Source organism: Callithrix jacchus, chromosome 17 (assembly GCF_049354715.1).
Source record: "Callithrix jacchus isolate 240 chromosome 17, calJac240_pri, whole genome shotgun sequence".
NCBI lineage: Eukaryota > Metazoa > Chordata > Mammalia > Primates > Cebidae > Callithrix > Callithrix jacchus.
In genome coordinates this window covers 26,755,341-26,776,943 of record NC_133518.1, presented here as the reverse complement: position 1 = coordinate 26,776,943, position 21,603 = coordinate 26,755,341, and the positions used below count along the sequence as shown (strand labels likewise).

Below are 21,603 nucleotides of genomic sequence, written 5' to 3'. Positions count from 1 at the left end.
TGTCTAGAGCTTCTGAGGTCTAGAACATTTGGTTTACACAAGCCACTCAATTCACTATTGTAAGAGACAGAAGCTGGATTAAATGATAGCTATATTTCTTTAATTTCTCCTATTCAAGAATTGAAGGATATGAATTTCTAGGTCCTCTGTCTCTTCCAATTTGGCCAACACCAGTAGAGAAACCACTAACTATTTGATTAGTTTCATTTTACTTTTAGATTTCTAAAGGTAGCTGGCTATTCACATTTAAGGGAACCCATCAAGTGCTAAATTTGTTGACTCTTTCTTTTTAATAAAAGAAAATGTTAAGAATAAGAAAGTGATATATTTCACAACTGGTAACTTACAGTAAGCTATTACATGTATGAATGTCCCATGACATTCCAGAGTCCCTCAATCACCCACAGCAGTCTTAAAGATAATTAGAAAATTTGAGAGTAACCAAACTTGACCTGTCTATTTTCTTCCTGTGGTATAAATTAGATGACAAAGCTTGCAGTAGAAGAAAAGACAGTCACTGCATATTGCTGGGTTTTGGGTTCTGAAGCAAACTTGAAATTGAAGGTTAAAGCTGAGCAAATGTAGCAGAGTGATCTGTTTCTTTCTTTCTTTTTTCTTTTTTTTTGTGTGTGTGATAGAGTCTCGTTCTGTCACCCAGGCTGGAGTACAGTGGCACTATTTCAGCTCACCGCAACCTCCGTTCCCGGGTTTTCAAGAGATTCTCCTGCCTCAGCCTCCTGAGTAGCTGGGATTACAGGTGCACGCCACCATGCTCAGCTGATTTTTTTGTATTTTTTTTTTTTTAGTAGAGATGGGGTTTCACCATGTCAGCCAGGCTGGTCTCAAACGCCTGACCTTGTGATCCTCCTGTCTCGGCCTCCCAAAGTTCTGGGATTATAGGTGTGAACCACTGCACCCAGCCTAGAGTGATCTGTTTCTAAAGAAAGTGAGTCTAATGCAGAGATTATGGCCTGAGATTTGAGAGTGGGCTGTGAGTGTTGTGGGGGCAGGCACTGGCCTGCTGTGCAGACAGAATAGAGAAAGAGAAATGGTCCTCTTGAAACAGTAGTCTTTGGAGTAGACATTACTGATGACACAGCTGAACTGAGTGACGTGCTCCTTGCTGGGGAGGAAACCAGTGTTTTAAAATTTTCTACATGTTTATGACCCTTTGGACCATAATCCTGGAGCACTTTGCTGTCCTAAGTTTCTGATGAGGACTACTGAGCTGCCAGGTTCCAAGATGCAACTGCCAGATATGTTTATTTTTTGACAAGAACAGGAGCTGGTAGATCCCAAGTCTGGGACAGGGCCCTGGTGTCCTGCTGACCCTGATTGGAATTCATTTAGAAAAATGCAGATGGGCTGCATCATTTCTTACTTAAGGGTATAATACCGCATATTCTCACTCTTAGGCGGGTGCTGAAAAATGAGAACACATGGACACAGGGAAGGGAGTACTACACACTGGGGTCTATTGAGGGGAATGGGGGAGGGACAGCAGGGGGAGGGGAGCTGGGGAGGGTTAGCCTGGGGAGAAATGCCAAATATGGGTGGAGGGGAGGAAGGCAGCAAAACACACTGCCATGTGTGTACCTATGCAACTATCTTGCATGTTCTGCACATGTACCCCAAAACCTAAAATGCAATAAAAAAAAGGATATAATATACACATAAGGCTTTAAATGAAGTGCTGGAGATATTTTCTAGAGATCTCACTGAGCAAGAGATTTAGTGGGCCAGACAAGGCTACCCATCAAACTGGTGCCCCCATTTGAGTCCCTGAGACAACTTAACACTGATCAGGATTCACATTTCGGGAGCTGTGTGATAATGAGTTCAGAATTAATAGGGTTTCACTCTTCAGACTTATCTTGAATTCTATCAGTGACTTCTCTCAGTGGAATTTATTTATTTATTTTTGAGATGGAGTGTTGCTCTGTTGCCCAGGCTGGAGTGAAATGGCACGATTTCAGCTCACTGCAACCTCTGCCTCCCAGATTCAAGTGATTCTCCTGCTTCAGCCTCCTGGCAAGCTGGGATTACAGGCATGCGCCACCAAGCCCAGTTAATTTTTTTTTTTTGTAACTTCAGTAGAGACAGATTTCACCATGTTGGCCAGGCTGGTCTCAAACTCCTGACCTCAAGTGATCCACCCGCGTTGGCTTCCCAACCTCAGTGGAATTTAGATCTGTCAATTTCTTACTTTTTGAATTTTGAAGCTATGTTATTGAGTGTGTTAGGATTTAGGACTGTGATATCTTTCTGTTGGATTGAGTCCTGATCATAATAAAGTACCCCTCTTTATGTTTGAGAACACTTCTTGCCTTCCAGTCCCCTCTGTCTGATATTAGGATAACTACCTCAGCTCCCTTGTAGTGAACATTTACATGTTGACTATATTTCTGTCGTCCCATATTCAATCTATTTCTTATGTTTAAAATGTGGTTGTTGTAAGCAACATGTATTTTTAACCAGTATTACAGTCTTGGCTTTTTACTTGGGTTATTTAGTTAACTTATATTAATGACTAATACATTTGGGTTTATTTCTACTAATACATTTGGGTTTATTCCTTTTGTCTTACTTTTTTTTGATTAACAAACTATTTTTTGATTAACACTAAGGAGTAAAATAGAATAGGCTTCATTACTGTCTGTTTCCATTTCTTCAGTGCGAATCTCTGGCTTCCTTTAGTTCTGGGTTCCATCAATTGAAGAGGAAAAGTAACAGATTCTCCAAGTGCACAGGTGAACAGTAGATGGTTTGAGCTTAGCAATGAATGGGCTGGAAGGATAAATAGAGATAAATAGACATGGAGAATCACATTATATGAAGGTATCCATGAGATACATGATTTTATAATGGAAGGGGCTGCATTTTCAACAATGGAAAAGAGAAATAATTAGTTATTTCTAAATACTGTAGAAATAACTGTCAGTTATTCTAAATACTGTATAGTAAAAATTCCTTGGCTCCAAATGTAGCCAAGTTTATCAATTTTATTACACTTACAGATACTTCTATCCTGTGAGAAGAAGTCATGCTATTGACATTCTGAAGTCAAAATTAAGCCTCACTATTTAATTGCTTAATTTTCTGTAATCCTTTGGATGATTTTAGTAAAATAAATTGGTATTATCTGATACCTATTCTGTCATCTTTCCTTTTCCTGGCTTTTTAATTTTATTTATTTTTTGAGACAGGGTCTCACTCTGTCACCCAGACTAGCATATAGTGGCGCCATCTTGGCTCACTGCAACCTCCGCCTCCTAGGTTCAAGTGATTCTTGTGCTTCAGCCTCCCGAGTAGCTGGGATTACAGGCAAGTACTACCATGCCTGGCTAATTTTTGTATTTTTGGTAGAGAGGGGGTTTTACTATGTTGGCCAGACTGGTCTTGAACTCCTGATCTTGAATGATCCACTTGCCTCAGCCTCCCATAGTGCTGGGATTACAAGTGTGAGCCACCGTGCCCTGCCTCTTTTTTATTTTAGAGGAGGATTTTTTACTTATGTGTTTCTAAACCTGATATTCCCAACTCCTTCTAGCTTACCCTTACCCACCTCCTGTGGAATATCACCTTCACATGTTCTGGCATGTTTGCTGTCACCCTTTCTGTTTCTCCTCAGAATATATCTTTTGTCTCTCCTGCCATTTCTAGTTACATTCAGTCTTTTGGATCTCTTTTCCGAGGTTTGTACCCTCTAATTCCATTTTCTATTTAGTCATTTCTTTCTTTCTTTTTTAAAAAAAAATTCTCATAAGGTTTAATTTAATCAGGTTATTTAAAAAACAGACGCAAATAGACACAAAGAGAGTTCGATTTGGACTTCCTGCTGGCAGAAACATAAATAGAAAAAAAGGTTCAAATTTGTATGTTTAAAAAATGGATCTGTAACAGTTGTATATATTTATAGAGTACAAGTGATATTTTTGGTACATGCATACAATATGTATAGAGCTCAATTTTTCTTTTTAATTAAAAATTTTATTATTTACTCATTTATTTGTTGATGTATTAGGATATTTTCAGCTACACGTGACAAGAAATCCAACTACTAATGTAGCTTAAATAATGAGGATATTAGTAATCTCACATGACAAGAGTCCAGAGGCAGGGCTGTTTGAGAACTGATGAAGTGTTCAGTGTTGATATTCAAGACCCAGGCTCCTTTCATCTTTTAATGCAACCATTCTTGGTATGTCGGTGTTCACCCACAGCCTTATCTTCTCATGATTGCAAGATGGCTGTCATAACTCCAGGCATCACACTTCACACAACTATGTCCGAGATGGAAAAAAAAATAGCACTTTCCTCTTCACAGTTCTTTTCATCAGGAAGGAGAGCATTTCAAAACCTCCTTATCAGACTTCTACGAAGCTGTTTTCTCAGAATCAGGTCACAGGTCCTGACTGCAAGGACCAGGAAAATTAGTTTATGGTATTTTAATCCTTTAGTAAGTTTTGGTAGCAAGAAAGTAATATTTTGGAATGTTATGATTTGTGGTAAGAAATCAGTCATGTTTAGCACAATTAACTTCTAAAATTTACCTTCTAGTCTTGAGCTCCATATCCATATAACCAATTGCTACTGGAAATTTCCACTTAGAAGACCCACTGATGTCTCAAATTCAATGTATCTGCCCTTTCTCCCTGCCCCTGGCTCTTCTCCATACTCCATCTCAGGAAACAGCACCACCATCTACTCAGCTGTCAAGCCAAGAAGCTGGGTGTTATCTTCACCTCCTCTCTTTTTCTCATCCTTTTCCATCATCTTATATGATCGCCTCCATCTCCTACAGACCCCTCACATCTGCCCACTTCTCTCCATTTTTATGTCCTCATTGCCTCTATCCTGTGTTGTCCATTTCTGAACCACAGAACAGTGCTTAACTCAGAGCAGTAAGTCGGTTTGTGGGATGAATGTTTCCAAATGAGAGACAAATATTTTAAGATAAAAAATGACTACCATCTTGCCTTATCAATTAGTTTCTTTTCAGGTGTTAAAGGGACCCATTTCTTTTTTGTTGGGTGACCAGACACAGCAGGATGGGTTATTGACAGAAGAGAATTAGAAAGGATATAAAGTTTTTAAGCTCTCTGTTGGTCCTGTACTAGCCTGTGCTTCTCTCCTTGTGCTCTCCTCACATTAGGAAACAGAGGATGCTGTCCTGGAGGTCATAATAACCTAAATGAGTAAAATTCTGAAAGCCAATTTTCGATTCCCAAGTATATTGAGTATCTAGAATTTCCAGGGAACTTGATGGATCAGAGTAATGCAAAAAAGCAGGACCTCAAGCCCCAGAATTTTACAGCACCTATAAAACATGTTTTATAGTTTCTGTTGTTAAGCTAAATATTTGACATCATATGGCACTTTAAGCACATTGATTTATGGTAAGTCAGCAATTGCATCTGTAATAAGAAGTCCAAAGTATGGATTTTAAAAGTAATCTATTGTATTTGTTATTGACATAAACAGTTACCTGCAGTCCATTTGAACATCATCTTAGATTTAACTCATGTATTAAAGATATTATATTTTGACTCATCAAGGTCACCTTCAAGGTGAAAACTGTACGTGGTTGAAAATGAAAAGAATCAAATGTATAAAGATAAATATTTGGAAAAGAAATGATATATAGGATTTCATTTGTATACACTCCTGATTAATAATCATATTCTGTTTATATTTTATATCCACTTTCTTCTCCCCATCTCCAACTCCAGCAACCATGAATCTGTTTTCCATCTTTATAACTTTGTTATTTCAAGAATGCTATGTAAATGGAATCACATAGTGTGTAACCTTTTGAGATTGACTTTTCTTTTTTCCACTCAGCGTAATTCCCTTGAAGTCTTTTTAGTTTTATGTGGAATCTGCCTCATGCTTGTTTCACCAGGATAGTTACAACTAGGGTGGCAGAATTTGACTAATTCAAGAAATACTTCAATATAAATCAAAATAAGTCTAAATTTTAAGTAATTTTTTTAACAGGGCAAGATTATTTATAATTATAAGTCTGTGGTCATGAGTGATGAATATTTATCTTTCGACAGTGTTAGAGCAAGTTTGGACAAAAAAGCACCTAGTTCAATTATGAGGTGGTTGGCAGCATGATTAAAAGAACCACCAAAATTCCCTAATGCTAATTTAAGAGTATTTTAGTAAACATTTGAGGAAAAAAATATGAAAAATGTTGGAAAATATACCATGGTTATTTTGCATGTGCCAAATGTGTATTCATTTATGAGCATTTATTGTATTCACCTTGTGTGTGTATGGTAAGCCCAGAATCATGGAAAAATGAAATCTGCATGGGCCAAAGGTACACATTTGTATTGCCTTTCTTTGACTAGCCAATGTGTTTCTTGCTACTGTTCTTAAGATACTGTATGTGGGTTTATGTTTGTTTTCAAAAATAAATGAAAAGTTTGACAAAGGCAATTTCTCTTTAAATAACCTCAACAGGAGGTCTGCTGTTTGGGGTTGGTTTATTTTAGGGAGCATGTTAGCAGGCTGTGTCAGTCTACAAGGCCATTCCCAGGTTCAGTGATTCTCTAGGAGGACTCATAGGACTCAGCATAAGTCATACTCAGGATTATGATTTATGACTGAGAAAGGATACACAGCAAAATCAGTCAAGGAAAAAGGCACATGGACTGAAGTCTGGAGGAAACAAGGTACAAGCTTCTAAGGGTCCTATCCTAGTTGAGTCACACAGGACACCCTTATCTCCCCCAGCAATAAGCTGTGACAGTATGTATGAAATGCCGCCAACCAGAGAAGCTCATTAGAAGGTTTCCACTGGGGGTGATGACATAGCACTTTCTATCTAGCACACACCCAAATTTCAGGCTCCCAGAAGGAAAGCAGGTGGTCAGCATAAACCATATTATTTGTACAAATGTTTCAGGCACAGTGAGCCACTCTTATCTACTAATGGAGTGAATCCTCCCCAAAATCTAAATTTCCAGATGCCAAAGGCTAGCCTTGCAAGCTGGTCTTTTCAAGGATAGCAGCTTAGGCATGCTGTGTAAGTCTTTTCTGCCCATAAGCACATTTAGTGTACTGCCTTAGTCTATCAATTGGATCTCCATCTCTCTTAACTCCTCTGTCTTGGAACTCAAGTGAATAAGGGAAAGTGTTACTTACATGTTTTTGTCAGCCAGGCGGGAGTGTAATGGTGTGATCTCAGCTCACTGCAACCCCCGCCCCCCTGGGTTCAAAAGATTTTCCTGCCTCAGCTTCCCAGGAAGTTGGGATTACAGGCGTGTACTATGATGCCTGGCTAATTTTTGTATTTTTAGTAGAGATGCAGTTTGCCATGTGGCCAGGCTCATCTTGAAATCCCATAATCCCTTATGTTTTCACAAGGCTCACCAAGTTGTACAGTGCTTTTCTTCTACATAGTCTCCATTGGTTATTGTTTAAAACCACTAAATTCTGGGATCATTTGTAACCAGAAAACAATGAATAACATCATGTATTCTATTTTACAGTGGCAGAAATCAAGACTCAGGGACGTTAATGATGGCATGTCAGAACCAAGTACCAAGCAAGGACTTCAGATTTTTTCCCTCCACTATACCACAATACTATGATTCTTCATTCTTACTAAGTCCACATACAGAACCTTACATAAAGGATGGAGGCTTGATTCCAAGTTAATTATTTCAGCCACCCCATCTGTAATTTCAGTTTGAATTTAATGATATTCATATATTGTAAACCTCCTCTGTAGAATTTAAAGAGCTTATTCTAAAAAAATATATATGACATGACAAAGGATATAGAATAGTCAAAACAGTTTTTGAGGAAGGAGAACAAAGTGGGAGAATTTATATACCTAATTTTGAGATGGACAAAAAAGCTACATTAATTAAGACAATATGGTATTAGCATAAGGATTGACACAAAGACCAACGGATACAATAGAGAGCCTAGAAATAGACCCATAAATATATTTTCAATTAATTTTTTACATTTGTACTAAGGCAATTCAGAGGGAGAAAAGATTGTATCTCGAACAAATGATACAGGAGCAGCTGGTGTCTAAAAAAAATTAACCTTGTCCCTTAGTCATACCATCTACAAAGTTAACTGGATCATGCAATTAAATATAGAAGCTAAAATCGTAAAACTTACAAAGCACAAGGGAGAAGTTTTGTGACCTTAAGTTAGGAAAGACTGTCTTAGATAAGAAAACAGAAACAATAAAAGAAAAAAAAGGTTAATTGGACTTCATTAAAATTATAAACATAAAATCTTCAAGAATAGAAGATGAGGTTTCTGGAATGGTAGTATGAGTCACTGACAGAAATAAAGGGAGAGATAAATAATTCAATAAGGTAATTGGATTCTTTAGTACCCTACTTGCAATAATGGATAGAAGAGCTAGGCATAAAATCAGGAAGGATGAGAAGACTTGAAAATCTCTCAGAACTGTAAATCAAAGAGACCTAACAGATAACTATTCAATACTCTACCCAACAACAGCAGAATACTCATTCTTCTCAAGCACACATGGAACATTCTCTACAACAGACTGTATGGTAGGTCACAAGGAAAGCCTCAATGAACTGAAAAGGATTTAAATCATATAGAGTATGTCTTCTGATCAGAAATAACAGAAGAAAATTTAGGATTCATAAATATATGGAAATTAAAGAAAACATTTCTAAATAATGAATGGGTCAAATAATAAGTCACAAGGGAAATTAGGAAATGTTTTGAAATGAATAAAAACAAAACAGAATACTAACATTTATATGATGCAACTAAAGCAATGCTTAGAGGAAAATTTGTAACTCTAAATGCCTATGCTTAAAAAGAAAAAAATACTTTATCAATAACCTAATTTTATGTCTCAGGAAATAAATCTTCAGGAAGTAAAACCCAAAGCAAGAAGAAAGAGGGAAATAATAAAAGTTAGCATGTAAATAAATGGGATAGGGAACAGAAAAACCATAGAGAAAATCAACAAAACCGAAAGTTGGTTCTTGAATCAACAAAATTGACAAAGTTTTATCCAGGTTGACCAACAATAATAACAACAAAAAGAAGACTCATATGACTAAAACTCAAGAATAAAAGAGGGTTTATAACTACCAACATTATCAGTCATTGGAGAAATACAAAGTAAAACTCCCATGAGATACTACTATATACCTATTAGAATGGCTAAAATAAAAATTTTAAAAAGGTGACAATATAATATCGATGAGGATATAGAGCAACTAGTGGGAATGCAAAAAGCCAAAGCCAGTTTCCATGGCAGTTGGCAGTTTCTTAAAAAGTTAAACATATACTTACAGAAACTGACAAGTTGATCCTAAAATTCATATGGAAATGTAAGAGACCTTAAATAGCTAAAACAATCTTGAAAAATAATCACACAATTTAGTAATCCTATTCGCTGGTATTAACTCAAGAAAAATAAACACGTAAGTTCTCAAGAAGACTGTACATGAATAGCTTTAGCAGCTGCTATAGTCTGAATGTTTTTATCCCTCCTCAAATTCATATGCTGAAACCTATTGCCCAATGCAATAGTATTAAGAAGTATAGCTTTTAGGAGGTCATTAGGTCATGAGAGTGGAGCGCTCATGAATGGGATTAGTGCCTTTATAGAAGAGGATGGAGGGAGCCTGTTCACCCTTTTGTCATGTGAGGACACAAGAAGGTGCGATCTATGAGGCAGAGAAGGAGCCCTCACTAGATATTGAATCTGCTGGTGCTTTGATTTTAAACTTCACAGTTCCCAGAACTCTGAGCAGTAAGTTGCTGTTTATCAATTACAGTCTAAGGTCTTTTATTATAGCAGCCTGAAAGGACTAAGACAGCAGTTTTATTCATAGTAGCCCAAACTGGAAGAAACTCAAGTGTTCATCAACAGGTGAATGGAAAATTGTTCTATACCCATTGAGTGAAATCGTACTCAACAATAAAAACAAACTACTGGTATATACAAGATTCATTATGAAATTCATTGATGAATTTCAAATGAGTTTTGCTAAGTGAAAGAAGACAACCACAAAAGACTACATATTCTATGAATTCACTTATGTGAAAATCTAGGAGAGCAAAACTATAATGAAGGAAACCAGAGCAGTAGATGATAATAGTGTTTACTATTACTACTATCTATGTGCATTTAGTATAAAATTATGTGTATGAAAGATATATAATAATTGCAGTGTGGCAACAGACTATAATGGCAATGAGTCTTTTAGGAAATCTTAACTGATTTTCAATTTCAGGTTTGAAAAGTTACCAAAATTCTAGGCAAAATATTATTCCTCTCAAATAATTATGAGTGATTTATCTGGGCAACTCCTACATTCAAGATTGCTAGGAAGACTCAGTGAAATGGAAGGAAATGATGTGGTAACTCTTCCAAGCCTCTACCATCCATACAATTTATTCTTCCCTTTAACAAACAGTCTAATATTCACAGAGAAAACTTCAGAATCCTTCCCTCTATAATAGAGAAACAAAGCCAGAAAATGTAAAATGCTCAAATTAGAAACAAACAGTAGCCGCAGGGTCTCACAAACACATCAACAGATCAGACATATGGTTATAAGCAATTAGAAACAAACATTAAGCAAGCACATTGGAAGGAAGAGGGACTTCCAGGAACTCCCTTGTGAAGACTGCACTTGAGGTGACCTTGGAAGAAGAGCATAACCAAGAACTCAGGGCCATCTTACAACTGGAATGAGGGCTGTACAACCCACACAGGCCTGTGCCAATGAGTAGTAACATGTGGCAGAACTTCCACAGTGCAGAGAGAAAAATTTAGAATGGATATAGTTTCTTAGCTAACCCTGGCAAGGGTATCATAAGGATAAATTTAACTGTTGACATAATGACTCAATGTGTATATTTTGTCATCAGTTTTATTAGTCATGCTCATGTTTAATAAAAGTGAACTTATACCAGAATGGGAAGTTTGGTTATTCTCAATTAAATGTTTGTGGTTTTTGTTAAGACTCTTAAAACTTTTTTTGATGTATACTAATGTTTTTCTGCTGAGACTCTACTGTTTAAACATCTATTTAAAATATTATTTATATGATATTTAATTTTAATAACAAATGTCATGAGTGACAATAATGACAAATAACAGCTGTAATCTGTGAACTTAGCCTTTCTTTCTGATTTGAAAATTGCCTGCTTTTTGAAATAAACTAAAGAAAATTAAATATGTACAGTTTAATACCTTAGATTTTCTGTCCTTTAATTCATGAACTAATTAAGTTTTATCTGGCCCTCATATTTTTTTCTCTTAATGCATGAATGCTTTCAGAATTCTTTTAAAGCTCATTTTTTTGAAAGTTGTATTAGGAGGACTGTAAGAGCTTAGCTAAGATATTTGCGTTTCATGATTGGAGACTGTTCTAAGTGAAAATGACATTGCCCTTGGCTAGAGAGGGGTCCGCAGAAGTGCAGGTAGAGCCTTTCTCTTGTTCTATGGGTCTATGTAGGACATTTCATCAAAGGATAAAAATGACAAGCTGTTAATATTTACAGATATCAAAGAGCCCCATGATTGGTTTAGTTCTCATAGCCATGAATTTTGTTCCCAATTTAGATAATTTTAGTTATCAGATCAAAACCATCACACACTTTGTTTAAATCAGAACATGCTGAATTGGTTTTCTTTATCCTTTCAAAAAGCTCCTTCACTAACCCTATTAGTAGTGGGCTTTTAAAAAAGGACTTTAGCTTTACAAAGCCAGGTTCATACAAAAATAAAACAGGACTTAACCCTGGAAATATTTTGCCTCATTTATCTAATGAACACATCAAGTGGATTTTAAAAGAGAGTTACTGTCCTGAAATATAGAAGCAGATGTACTAGAATCTATCTTTTAAAGTAGCACTTGAGTGACATCCACTGGCCACACAGCTTTATTGGCTGTGTGAGAGAGATGCTACCTCTGAAGAGTGCCAAATAAGAGAACATTTGAAGATAGATGCTCTTAAGAATTGTACACATCTGTGCAAAAAGCAAATGATTTCTTCCTTTAAAAATGTATCCACTACTATAGACAGATCTCCATGATATTTCTGGAAATCTATGCAGCATGTCTCAGTTTAAACTGGCAAAAATTCAAAAGCTTAACAATACAATTTCTTGGTCAGACTGTGGAAAAACAGTTTTTTTTCTTTTTAAATTATGACAGAGTCTCACTTTGTCATCCAGACTGGAGTGAAGTGGTGTGATCACGGTTCACTGTAGCTTCAAGCTCCCAGGCTCAAGTGATCCCCTTGCCTCAGCCTCCCAAGTAGTTGGGACTACAGGCTCATACCGCCATGCCTTGCTAATTTAAACTATTTTTGTAGAGAAGGGGGTCTCACTATGTTGCTCAGGCTAGTCTCAAACTCCTTGATCCTTCAGCCTGGGTCTCCCAAAGTGCTAGGATTACAGGCATGAGCCACTGTGCCTGGCCAAAAATAGGTATTTTCATAATGTGAAATGCTATAGCCATTTAAAAGGAAATTTGGCAATAATTAACAAAACCATATATGCATTTATTCTTTGGTTCAGCAATTCCACTTTAGCCTGAAGAAACGTATTTGCAAGATTGCTTATTGCAACATAATTTGCAATCACAAAATACTGGTAACTTACTAAATATGCAAATATAGAAGGGTGTTTGAAGAAACTATAGTATTAATACATACACACAATGCAGTACCATGCAGGTGTAGGAAAAACAACAAGGAAAATCTGTATGAACATAGATGGTGCAATCCTCAGGACATATTGTTAAGCAGACAAAGATAACTTTTAACAACTGACATCCATATCAGTGCCGGTTTTTTTTTTTTTTTTTAACCTAATCCAGTCATTAAGTTTTTAGTACTGGAAATTCAGGTGAATCAGGAATGGTGGAGGTAGGTGGAGAAGGCATTTTGAGCCAGGTACAACATCTATCTTTGGCTTCCATATGCCAGTGTTCCTACCTATTAATGTAATCTATTGGGGATTTGGAGGGTCAGGTCACTTATCTTAATGTGTATATGGATAGATTGATAGATAAGAGATCCAAAGCAGGTAATAAACACATGTGTTTGGGTCTAGGTGTATGAATTGAAGCAGACACAGACTCTGCCATGTTGTAGTATTCACAGACAAATCATGCTTGAGTCTGGTAATTTCATTCACTCCAAGATTTCACACTGATCGTTCAGGTGGGTGTGTGCTGATTTACATTTCTGTCTTATTTTTAGTAGTCCCTCCTTGGCCTGAAAGGCTGAGTTGGTATCATGTGGGAAAACCCTACTACTTTCCAAATTGTAGAATGCATCCTGATTTGTAGAGTAATGCTCACATTTCCCTTACCCTTGCTTTTATCCCAATGGACTTATGTTTTTTTTCCTTATCTTGTTCTCTTTCTTCTTCTCACTTTGAATTTCAAAGGCATCTTTGTTGCATTTATTTTTTTTTTATTAAGATGTGGGGCTCTTAAAAATTTCCATTAAAAATAAAACAAACACAGCAGGCTGGTGCAGAAGCATTCACCTGTGCCGCAGAACTGGAGGAATACTTTTTTCCTGAGACGTTTCTCTGTCGCCATCTACTGACAAAGCCAAACATCGTGCCACCTGGCAAAGGAAAAATATTTTAAACACTCAGTCTATGAAAAGAATGAATTTGGACCCTAGGCAGTAAATTCATAACCTGCAAGGGGAGTGCTCATATATACTTCCCATAGCGATTCCTCCAACAGGTTAGTTAGCTTTTTCTTAAAATATATTCTTATCTTTTGTGTTTATCCTTCTTAATATGCAATTTACAACTATGTGCACATTATTTTATTATTTATTTACTTAGATGGATTTTCACTCTTGTTGTCCAGGCCGGAGTTCAATGGCACGATCTTGGTTCACTGCAACCTCCACCTCCTGTGTTCAAGTGATTCTCCTGCCTCAGCCACCCAAGTAACTGGGATTACAGGCATGTGCACACCTGGCTAATTTTGTATTTTTTTTCAATAGAAATGGGTTTTCACCATGTGGGTCAGGCTGGTCACCAACTCCTGACCTCAGGTAATCCACCTACCTCAGCCTCCCAAAGTGCTGGGATTATAGGCATGAGCCACTGCTCCAGCTGTACATTATTTTTTGTTGCTCAAAATAAAAGCAATTTTTGTTTTGTAATGGAATGTTTATGTACCAAGTAGACCTATTATTTATTTATTTAAATTTGTATAAACTTATAGGGTACAAGTGCAATGCTGCTACATGCGTAGATCATGCAGTGGTCAAGCTTTCAGGGTATCCATCACCCAAATAATGAACATTGTACCCATTAAGTAATTTCTCAGTACAGACCCCTTCACCCTTCTGAGTCTCTACCATCTGTCATTCCACTCTCTATGTCACTGTGTTCACATTTGTTAGCAGCCACTTATGAGAGAGAACATGAGCTCCCAGGACTGCTCAGTGGTTGCTTTCCCACTCTCTTGGCCACTAGTTTTGCAATTCAGTTCTAAAATATAAGGACAGCCTTAGACTCCTAAAGTACATATTTTTCTTTTAAAATCAGTACTTCATTCACATAATAATATACAAACTTTTCATTCCTGTGATTACATAAATCAGAGATTATAAACTTTTTCATGAGTCAATATATGGAAGTAAACCAATGTCTAGTCCCATGATTCAAATCAGCATAGTTATTTGCACCTGACTTCAAAGGCTTTCTTTGCACATCTTCTGTGTAGACTTGGAGGAAGCTAATATAGAAGTCAAGGGAGTCCGAATCCCTTTCTAAGACCTTTGGGTATGATGTTGCTTTTGTCTGAAATGCTGGTACTTTGCCCATCCAACCCCCGCTCCCAATCGTCTTCATTCTTTGAGATCAGGCTCAGTTTTCACTGCTCTGAGCTCCCAAGCAGAACCAGACACTCCTTCTCTCTTGTCACATACAGAAACCTGCACTGCAGGTGGGGAGAGGTGGGGGTGGGGGTAGACCAGGGAGATGAAAGAAGGCACTGAAAAGGTTTACAGTTTGGCTTCCAATATGAAGGGTGAAGATAAAGAGAATGTTTTGGCTCACATAACACTCAGGAGGAGTGGTAGGAAGTAAATGCACATGAAGACTGAATCCAAAACTTGGGATTTTGCGGGGTTGCCCTATTCTCTTTTCTGTCTCTGTTTCTACCTTTGCTCCAGAGGCTGCAGCTACCCCCACACCTGTGAAACCAGGCTGGTCAATCTAGTGACCTTGTGTCCCAGATGATAAAGCCTATACTTACACCTCGAATTGCTCTCACTTTTCCATCACTTGGTAATTATAAAATAAGTGTAATTTGTTTAATAATAGGTCAATGCAGTTAGAATGAACAAGTTCATTGTTTGGACAGGAATAGATTTTTCCACAGCAGTAAGCTTCCCTTGTTACACCACTAGGTGGTGCAATGTGCTCCTGATTTAAGGGGCTCACTGATTTACTTAGGCCGTTTTCAAGCTGGGCCCTGTTCCAGATACTTGAGATGCAAAGATGCAAACAACTCTCAGGAGGTCAAAGTGTGGTGGATATAGTTTCAGATTTACAGAAAAGTTGTAAGGCTAGTACAAAGAGTTCACACATACCCTCTACTCATACTCTTAAAAGGGCAACATTTTACCACGTCTGTTTTATTCTCTCTCTCCATATACATATATGTATATATATCTACTATATCTACGTACATGTTCTTTGACTTCTAAATATCTGAGTATGTGTTTTCTAAAAACAAGTACCTTCTTTTATAACCACAGTACAATAGTCAAAATCAGGAAATCACTGCTGATAGTATACAAATTATTTACTTACAGAACTTAGATTGTGTCAACTATCCCAATAAGGTTCTCTATAGCCAAAGAAATCCTGGATCATGTGGTGCATTCAGCTGTCACGTCTCTGCAGTCTTCTTTCATCAGGACAGTTCCTTAGTTTTTGATGACTCTGAGAAATACAGGCCGGTTATTTTGTATAATATCCTTCAATTTGGGTTTGTTTGGTGTTTCCTTATGCTGAGATTTAGGCATGAGCTGTTGTTAAGTAAACCACAGTTTTGTGTTTTCAGTTTCAGTGCATATCTGGGGGCACATGATGTCACTTTGTCTCAATACTGGTAATATTAACTATGATCCCTTGGTTCAGGTGTGTGGGCCAGGTTTCTGCACTATTTTTTTCCTTTGTCATTAATAAATCTCTGGTGAGGAGCCACTTTGAGATTATGCATATATCCTTTACACTTCAAACTTTTATCCACTAATTTTGGCAACTATTAATGATTCTTGCCAGGATCAAATATTATGATGATGCCTAGCAAATAGCAGTTTTCTATTCCTATCATTCCTTCTACATTTACTGATTGGCTTTCTCCTACAAGGAAGAGCATTCCTTTTGCTTCTGTTTGTTTAGTATTTCTCCCAGGTACAAGGCAAGAATGTAGACTATCTTCACCGCTATTTAACATTGAACTGGAGATATCAGCTACTGCAATTAGACAAGAAAAATCCATTGAAGGCAGAAGGACTAAAAAGAGTAAGTAAAACTCTCTGTCTTTGCAGACAGTATGATAGTACACCTGGAAAATCATAGAGAATTAACAACAAAACTAAGTCAAGCAAGAGAAGACTTCAGTAAGGTGGCAGGACATACAATTAACATACATAATCAACAGTCTTCACATACATAACCAGTAGCATGACATAAAGGGAGAGAAAACTACATTTACAAAAGCAACAAAGAATAATAAAGTTAATAAGAAATGTGTAAAATATATATGAAGTAAACACTCTCAAAAGACACAAAATAGTTTGAAAAAATGGAACACCCCTTCTTTTTGTATGCTATGACTTAACGTTAAAAAGTGAAGTCTCCTTAAGTTAATTTTTAAAGTTCATCAGATAATACCAAGTTTTCTTATGGAGCTAGACAAGCGGATACTAATTTCAGATGAAAAAATATGGAAGAATATCCAGGAAAACAAAAACAAGGGCTATGAAAGGGGACTACCTCTACCAGTCACTAAAACATACTCTGAAGCCTCTAAAATAAAAACTGTGGTCCTGGTGCATGGCAAGAAAGACAGGCCAGTACAACTGAAAAGAAAGTTTAGAAGCAAACCCAAATACATATGGGAATTTAGTATACAATAAAGGTGGCATCTCAAATCACTTGGACAAAGATGTACCTAACAATTGGTTAGTCATTTAGAAAAAGACAAAATATTTGACCCCTATCTCATACTAGGCAAAAGAATAAACTCCAAATGGGTCAGGAATCTAAATAATTAAACCATGTAATTAGGGAAAAAATGAGTGAATTCTTCTATAACTTGGGTACAAGGAGAGGATTTCTAACTATGTTTTAAAATCCAGATGCAATAAAAGAAAAAAATTGATAAATTTGACTATATTCTAAAAAAAGAACCCTTTTTATGACAAAACAAATAAGCCGAAACCTCATAAAGACGAGACAACTAAGAAACTGGGAGTAAAAGGGTGATATACCATTAATGTGCTGTTAAAATTGAGAGGAAAGACTTCTTTTGTGCTTAGGATATGAAAGGCTGCAATGAACATCCTTCCTTTCTGAATAATGGGAAAAACTCAGATGAACTACAAAGTCACAACCTTAACTGAAACCATCAGATGCAGCTGGGTTACAAGGCAACCAAGTAACCTGAATTCCTAAGAAGGGCAAGCTCCCAAGGAGAAGTTCTCAGGCACTGCACTGGGGAGTTTGCACTGACTAATAACTCTTTCCTGTGTCCTTCCCTGGGCACTCAGTTTGGTGGGTGCATTACCTTTTTCATTATATTACTTTCTGATTTTTTTCTGTAGGTTTTACATTTCTATAATAATTTTTTAAAGACCTGAGAATTAAAGGAAGTTTCCACACTCCTAGAACCAGTTTTAAACCCATTCAATTAATCAACTGCCTCAATAGAAGTTGTTTTGAAAAAAACTCTTCTTTCTCAAAGTCAGCCAATGACATATTCACTTCAATAAATTCAATGGAGAATTAACAACAGTCTTACCAGAATATCTACTCTTCTACAGATGATGGCAAACTCTTTTCCCTTTGAAATGCACCTATTCCTGAACTCTATATTCCCCAAAGCTCCATAGAGCATCAGCAGCCTCCTCTGTTTGGGGAGACTGCCTACCCAGCATAGCTTTTCGTCATTAGCATATACGGTAAATCCAGTTTTGTTGCTTTTTTCTTTTCTTTCTTTCTTTCTTTTTCTTTCTTTCTTTCTTTCTTTCTTTCTTTCTTTCTTTCTTTCTCTTCTTTCTTTCTTTCTTTCTCTCTTTCTTTCTTTCTTTCACAGGGTCGCTATGTCACACAGGCTGGAGTACAGTGGTGCAATCATGGCTCACTGGAGCTTCTATTTTCTGGGCTCCAGTGATCCTACCACCTCAGCTGGGACTACAGGTGCATGTCACCACATTTGGCTAATTTTTGGTTTTTGGAGATATGAGGTTTCATCATGTTGCCCAGGCTGGTCTCCAGTTCCTGAGTTCAAGCAATCCACCCAACTCGGCCTTCCAAAGTATTGGGTTTCCAGGCATGAACCACTGTGCTCAGCCCAGTTTTGTTTCTTTTAGTTCAGATATTGATGATTGCCTCATAACTTTTTGACAAATCAAAGCTCCAAACTAAAAAGATCATTTTTATTGTTAATAGAAATGCAACAATGGAAGTAGACAGACTGATAGAGGCTATTGAAAATCTTCTGTGAGAAGCAAATCCCTGGAGTTACAAAAGAAAAAAACAGAGAGTTTGGCATTAGAAACTGTATGGATTTACCATAAACAGAGTCAAAATAAATATTTGCAACTCCTATCTGCAACAAAGAGCCTATTTAATCAATAAGAAAAAACCTCAGTAACTCATCTGGAAAAATTAGCAAAGGATAAGAGGAGAATTCCTAGAACAAATGTAAATGGCTGTTAATCACATAAAAGATGTTCAATATTCCTCAACACAATATAAATATAAATTGAGACTGCAGTATGATAGGAATTTTTCACTGATCATACTTGCAAAGACCAAAAATCTGATCACAAGCTTGATTAGGGATGGTGGGGCAAACAGGTTGTTTCCAAGATTGTCTTTAGGAATAAGGACAATTTCTAGGCTATACTGCTGGGATGAAAGGAAGAAAAATAACTCTGCGTAGTAACTCTGGAAGGATTCAAAATAATCCAGTAATGATGATTACTTCCCATGAGTACTGGGTATAGGGAGACAGAAAAGATTTGCTTTGAACTTTATTCTGTTTGGTACTGTTTGAATGATATGCCAGATGTACTTCTCATAGAATATAAGCAAAACAAAAAAATTTTAAAGAGCCTGTTGCAGTTTTCTGATAGATATCATTCTAGTAAGAGGAGTAGTCATGGAGAACATGCACAACTAGTGTATATTTTGGAGGAGAGTTGACAAGACATACTGAAGTAGATGTGGGAGATGAAGTAAGCCATCAAGGATGACTGGTAGACTTGTGGCTAGCTTGTCCCATTTACTTTGCTGAGGGACATTTACGGAGGAACAGGTATAGCATGGGTGAGAGAATTCAAGTCTTCTGTTTTAGATGTGATAAGTTTGAGATGCTTATTAGTCATCCACATCATCCACATGATGTCGAAAAGCAAGTTGGAATGGTAGTCTTACTGCCCAAGAAAGGAGTCTGGAATGGAGGCATTTTAGAGGCAACAGCATATAAATCCACACGGATAAACAGAAATGCAGGATAAACCACATATGTAATTTTACATTTTTGAGCAGTCACATGAAAAGTAAAAATGGGTGAAATTAGTTTCAATATATATTTAACCCAATATATGCAAAATATTTCAACATGTAATCAGTATTCAAATCAGGACGTTATTTTTTTCATACACGTCTTTGTAGGCTGGTGTGTATTTTATACATATTGCATATCTCATTTCCAACTATCCACATTTCAAATGATCAACAGCCCTACATGGCTACCTACTGGATGCAGAGGGAGGGTATTTAAAGCTATGGGAATGGACGAGAGGAGGAAAGCACAGGACTGGGTCTTGCAGCATTGAATATCTAGATTTTGAAAAGAGGAGGAGTTGACAGATAAGACAGCAAATGAGATAGGCCAGCAAAGTGGGAGGAACACAAGGCAAGTATGGTGCCAAGGATGCTAAAGAGGAGGGGCTGTCAACTGCATCAGTTGATAATAACAAGTCGAGCACGATGACAGAGAAGTGACTAGTGTATTTGGAAAGATGGAGTTATTACTCATCTCAGCAAGACAGTTTTATTAGATTGGGAGCTCCTCCACTGTAGCTGAAGAGATGATGGACGGTGAAAGTGGAGATATGCGTAGACATCTCAAAGGCAGCACCTGATCCTTGGCACTCTCTCCTACCCACTTCTCTCCCTAAATTTTGATCTCTACTGGGGTCCCAAGCTAGAAATCTGGGAGACACTCTCAAGTCCTTCCTCTCAGATCGCACAGGCTATTATTTACAGTTATTCCCATTTTACCTTCTAAGCAATTACTGGTTTCTTCTGTGCCATTTCTGCTTTTTACTGCTATTAGGCCCTCGCCATCTCTAATCATTCTGACTGTAGCATCTTCCTAGTAATTCTCACAGTTTTCAGCCTCTAGCTTTGACACCCTCAAAATTCTCTTGGTAAAGCCTGAGAGTCCCCAGAAAGCGAAGTGGTCCTGTGCTGGCAGACTGATTTATTTATTTATTTATTTTTTAAACACAAAGCTTGCAGTCCTGCTGCTGTGTTCGAAATCCTTGCATGGCTCTTTTTGAAACCGGTTTAGTGTTTCAACTCGAGTTCCTCCTCTCTCGTTCAATACAAACACATATAAACCCAGTTCTGTTTCACGCTTTTTTTCTTTCTTATCCCTCGTAACTGCCCACCCTCCAACCAACCCGCTCAAACAAGCACCCTGACTGGCTCATTGTCACTCATTCTAGCCTGGGTTTCAAGTTTAAGGAGCTTCAGCGCCTCTCACTCCCTTGCCCCAAGCTGGTTAAACTGTACACCTTTTCTCCCCTTTTCAAATGCCCTTCCCAGATATTTATATGGAATTCAGTGCCATTTTCTGCTGCTGTTCTCACCACATTCATTCATCATGTTAAGTTTTAAAAGTACTAGATTCTGTCAATTTCTCTAACTGAACTCTGGAATCTCAGAGAGTTTGCCTCAATCCACTTTGTATTCCCAGTACGTGACACTTGGCTGGACACATCAGTTGTCCGACCAAGTTCGTCGGTATTAAGGGTGGTCAAAGACGTTGGGGAGACCAGTACTGGGAGAAGGGCAGCGCGCGTCTTGGCGACCCCAGAGCAGGTCGGAGCAATCAGGAGTTTGGTGTGGAACGGAGAGGGAGCCCCGCACTTTCTCCACGCAGAGCTGCGCAGAGTATGAAATAGGTGCACGCGTCAGCAGGGCAGGAAACGAAAAGACAGCGCGGTCACCCAGGGAAAGCGAACTGCAGCGCGCCCTGTCATCACCTGCCCGGTGCGCCTTCCCAACCGTCCCGCGGCTGCTCACGTGGGCGTGGCCGTGCGTGACCCGCC

General features: G+C 37.7%; 2 long non-coding RNA genes across 4 annotated transcripts in view; one reads left to right on the top strand and one right to left on the bottom strand.

Annotated features, from left to right (window-relative positions):
• Positions 1-11,227, top strand: part of LOC103788748 (uncharacterized) — a 67,123-nt gene extending 55,896 nt beyond the window's left edge. For all 3 annotated transcript variants that reach the window (XR_013528467.1, XR_013528468.1, XR_013528470.1), the window contains one exon: positions 7,506-11,227. This is a non-coding gene — a long non-coding RNA (uncharacterized LOC103788748). The remainder of the gene's footprint in view (positions 1-7,505) is intronic.
• A 2,232-nt stretch (positions 11,228-13,459) lies between these two features.
• On the bottom strand, positions 13,460-21,600 carry LOC108588768 (uncharacterized). The gene is made up of 3 exons (XR_013528471.1): positions 21,538-21,600; positions 15,839-15,970; positions 13,460-13,623 (listed from the first exon to the last, which is right to left on the bottom strand). It is a non-coding gene; the product is annotated as an uncharacterized LOC108588768 (long non-coding RNA).
• Positions 21,601-21,603: the final 3 nt, after the last annotated feature.